We start from the raw sequence: 4,696 nt of genomic DNA, 5'->3' as shown, positions 1-4,696 counted from the left end.
GAATATGTATGTGCCTTAGCACAGTAAACAAGCATTCCTGGTCCCTTCTTCAAAGTTCTGCTGCTGGACTTACCTAGTGGCCCAGTGGCTAAGACTCCATGTTCCTGTTGCAGGAGGCCCGGGTTCGATCCTTGGTCGGGGATCTAAGGTCCCACATGCTGCAGAGCAGCTAAGCCCACGGGCCACAACTCCTGAGCCCATGTGCTGGAACTACTGAAGCCCGCGTGCTTTGGAGTGTGCTCGCCACGTCTGAGGAGAGTCTGTGCAGTGCAGCGAAAGATCCTGCTTGACGTGATGAAGATACCATGCGTTGCAACGAGACCCAGAGCAGCCAAATAAATAAATTTTATTTTAAAAAGAAAGTTCTGCTGCCTTTGAGCATTAACTCTCAATTTACTGCCTGGGAACACCCAGATATACTTGTGCTTCTTGGCCGTGAGAAATAGATACTTTCTTTGTTCCAGAACGGTGCAATAGGAGGAAAAAAAATTGAGGGCCCAAGGGTGTCGTTGATGACTCAGTTGTTCTGTGGGCTTTGGACTGTGAGCTCTGATGCTTCTGGGCAAACTGACTGCAGGCCCTGAAACAGAACTTCCTCCCGTCTGCCAGTGCTGCCCTGAGGTACCCTTGGACACGAGTGCTCAAGCCAGAAGTGAACGCGCCAGAGGGAGGCTCTGTTCCAGGAACAGCGAACACATTTGAAATCTGTGGCGGCCTCCTCTCGGACGCACAGCCGTTGGTTTCTGTATTTCCAGGACGTTCTTCACTCAGTCGCAGCCAGACACACGGCAGCTGCATCCACCTGACGCAGCGCCAGCCTCTGTGTCTCGGGAAATCTGCTCTCGGCCTTTCTGAGGTTTCACATCCTTCTCTCTGTGTTAAGTTTGGGACCAACAGTAATCACGCTCTACTGCAAGCTCTTAGTAATGCAAGCATTTTGGTCTTTGTTTTGTTTTCAGTTAATTTATTTTTTTATTGAAGGATAATTGCTTTACAGAATTTTGTTGTTTTGTGTCAAACCTCAACATGAATCAGCCATAAGTATACATATATCCCCTCCCTTTTGAACCTCCCATCTCCCTCCCCATCCCAGCCCTCTAGGTTGATCAGATCAGATCAGATCAGTCGCTCAGTCATGTCGGACTCTGCGACCCCATGAATCGCAGCACGCCAGGCCTCCCTGTCCATCACCAACTCCCAGAGTTCACTCAGACTCACGTCTATCGAGTCAGTGATGCCATCCAGCCATCTCATCCTCTGTCGTCCCCTTCTCCTCCTGCCCCCAATCCCTCCCAGCATCAGAGTCTTTTCCAATGAGTCAACTCTTCGCATGAGGTGGCCAAAGTACTGGAGTTTTAGCTTTAGCATCATTCCTTCCAAAGAAATCCCAGGGCTGATCTCCTTCAGAATGGACTGGTTGGATCTCCTTGCAGTCCAAGGGACTCTCAAGAGTCTTCTCCAACACCACAGTTCAAAAGCATCAATTCTTCGGCATTCAGCCTTCTTCACAGTCCGACTCTCACATCCATACATGACCACAGGAAAAACCATAGCCTTGACTAGACGAACCTTTGTTGGCAAAGTAATGTCTCTGCTTTTGAATATGCTATCTAGGTTGGTCATAACTTTCCTTCCAAGGAGTAAGCATCTTTTAATTTCATGACTGCAGTCACCATCTGTAGTGATTTTGGAGCCCAGAAAAATAAAGTCTGACACTGTTTCCACTGTTTCCCCATCGATTTCCCATGAAGTGGTGGGACCAGATGCCATGATCTTCATTTTCTGAATGTTGCGCTTTAAGCCAACTTTTTCACTCTCCATTTTCACTTTCATCAAGAGGCTTTTGAGTTCCTCTTCACTTTCTGCCATAAGGGTGGTGTCATCTGCATATCTGAGGTTATTGATATTTCTCCCGGCAGTCTTGATTCCAGCTTGTGTTTCTTCCAGTCCAGCGTTTCTCATGATGTACTCTGCATATAAGTTAAATAAACAGGGTGACAATATACAGCCTTGACGAACTCCTTTTCCTATTTGGAACCAGTCTGTTGTTCCATGTCCAGTTCTAACTGTTGCTTCCTGACCTGCATACAAATTTCTCAAGAGGCAGATCAGGTGGTCTGGTATTCCCATCCCTTTCAGAATTTTCCACAGTTTATTGTGATCCACACAGTCAAAGGCTTTGGCATAGTCAGTAAAGCAGAAATAGATGTTTTTCTGGAACTCTCTTGCTTTTTCTATGGTCCAGCGCTTGTTAGCAATTTGATCTCTGGTTCCTCTGCCTTGAGCTCCTATTTGAGTTTCCAGAGCCATACAGCAAATTCCCGTTGGCAATCTATTTTACATATGGTGATGTAAGTTTCCATGTTACTCTTTCCATACATCTCACCCTCTCCTCCCCTCTCCCCATGCCCATAAGTCTATTCTCTGTGTCTGTTTCTCCATTGCTGCCCTGCAAATAAATTCTTCAGTACCATTTTTCTAGATTCTGAATATAGGCGTTAGAATACAATATTTATCTTTTTCTTTCTGACTTACTTCACTCTTTATAGTAGGTTCTAGGTTCATCCACCTCATTAGAATGTGTTGCTTTTTATGGCTGAGTAATACTGTATTTGTGTGTATGTACGACAACTTCTATATCCATTCATCTGTCAGTGGACATCTGGGTTGCTTCCGTGTTCTAGCTGTTGTAAGTAGTGCTGCAGTGAGCAGTGGGATACATGTGTCTTTTTCAGTTTTGGTTTCCTCAGGGTATGTGCCTAGGAGTGGGATTGCTGGGTCATATGGTGGTTTTATTCCTAGTGTTTTAAGGAATATCTATACTGTCTTCCATAGTGGCTGTATCAATTTACATTCCCACCAACAGTGCAAGAGCGTTCCCTTTTCTCCACACCCTCTCCAGCATTTATTGTTTGTAGACTTCTTGATCATGGCCATTTGGACCGGTGTGAGGTGATATCTCATTGTGGTTTTGATTTGCGTTTCTCATAATGAGCAATGTTGAGCATCTTTTCAGGTGTTTGTTAGCCATCTGTATATCTTCTTTGGAGAAATGTCTGTTTAGGTCTTTTCCCCACTTTTTGATTGGGTTGTTTGTTTTTCTGGTATTGAGTTGTGTGAGCTGCTTGTATATTTCAGAAAGTAATCTGTTGTCAGTTGTTTCATTTGCTATTATTTTCTCCAGACAACATTCTGAGGGTTGTCTTTTCAGCTTGCTTAGTGTTTCCTTTGCTGAGCAAAAGCTTTTAAGTTTAGTCAGGTCCCACTTGATTACTTTTGTTTTTATTTCCGTTTCTCTAGGAGGATCTTGCTTTGATTTATGTCGTCGAGTGTTCTGTCTATGTTTTCCTCTATGTTTTATAGTTTCTGGTCTTACATTTAGGTGTTTAGTCCAATTTGAATTTATCTTTGTATATGGTATTAGGAAGTGTCCAGATTTCATTCATTTACATGTAGCTGTCCAGTTTTCCCAGCACCATTTATCAAAGAGGCTGTCTTTGCCCCATTGTATATTCTTGCCTCCTTTGTCAAAAATAAGGTACCCATAGGTGCATGGGTTTATTTCTGGGCTTTCTATCTTGTTCCATTGGTCTATATTTCTGTTTTTGTGCCAGTACCATACTGTCTTGATGACTGTAGCTTTGTAGTATAATCTGAAGTCAGGAAGGTTGATTCCTCCAGCTCCATTCTTCTTTCTCAAGACTACTTTGGCTATTCGGGGTCTTCTGTGTTTCCATATGAATTGTGAAATTTTCTGTTCAAATTCTGTGAAAAATGCCTTTGGTAATTTGATAGGGATTGCATTGGATCTGTATATTGCATTTGGTAGTATAGTCATTTTCACAATATTGATTCTTCCTGCCCAGGAACATGCAATGTCTCTCCATCTGTTTATGTTGTCTTTGATTTCTTTCATTAGTGTTTTATAATTTTCTGTGTACAGTTCTTTCATCTCCTTATGTAAGTTTATTCCTAGATATTTAATTCTTTTTTTGTTGCAATGGTGAATGGGATTGACTCCTTAATTTCTCTTTCTGATTTTTCATTGTTAGTATATAGAAATGCAAGTGATTTCTGTGTTTTGATTTTGTATCGTGCAACTTTGCTAAATTCACTGATTAGCTCTAGTAATTTTCTGATACTATCTTTAGGGTTTTCTATGTACAGTTTCATGTCATCTGCAAACAGTGAGAGCTTTCCTTCTTTTCCGATCTGGATTCCTTTTATTTCTTTTTCTTCTCTGATTGCTGTAGCTTGGACTTCCAGAACTATGTTGAATAATAGTGGTGAAAGTGGACACCCTTGTCTTGTTCCTGATCTTAGGGGGGATGCTTTCAGTTTTTCACCATTGAGAATAATGTTTGCTGTAGGCTTATCATATATGGCCTTTACTATTTGAGGTAGGTTCCTTCTATGCCCATTTTTTGAAGACTTTTAATCATAAATGGGTGCTGAATTTTGTCAAAGGCTTTTTCTACATCTATTGAGATTATCATATGGTTTTTATGTTTCAATTTGTTAATATGGTTTATCACATTGATTTATTTGTGTATATTGAAGAATCCTTGCTTCCCTGGAATAAACCCCGCTTGATCATGGTGTATGAGCTTTTTTGTGTGTTGCTGAATCCTGTTTGCTAGAATTTTGTTGAGGATTTTTGCATCTATGTTCATCAGTGACATTGGCTTGTAGTTTT

The sequence above is a fragment of the Bos indicus x Bos taurus genome, chromosome 22 (assembly GCF_003369695.1).
Source record: "Bos indicus x Bos taurus breed Angus x Brahman F1 hybrid chromosome 22, Bos_hybrid_MaternalHap_v2.0, whole genome shotgun sequence".
In the NCBI taxonomy this organism is placed as follows: Eukaryota; Metazoa; Chordata; class Mammalia; order Artiodactyla; family Bovidae; genus Bos; species Bos indicus x Bos taurus.
This window is presented reverse-complemented; position numbering follows the sequence as displayed.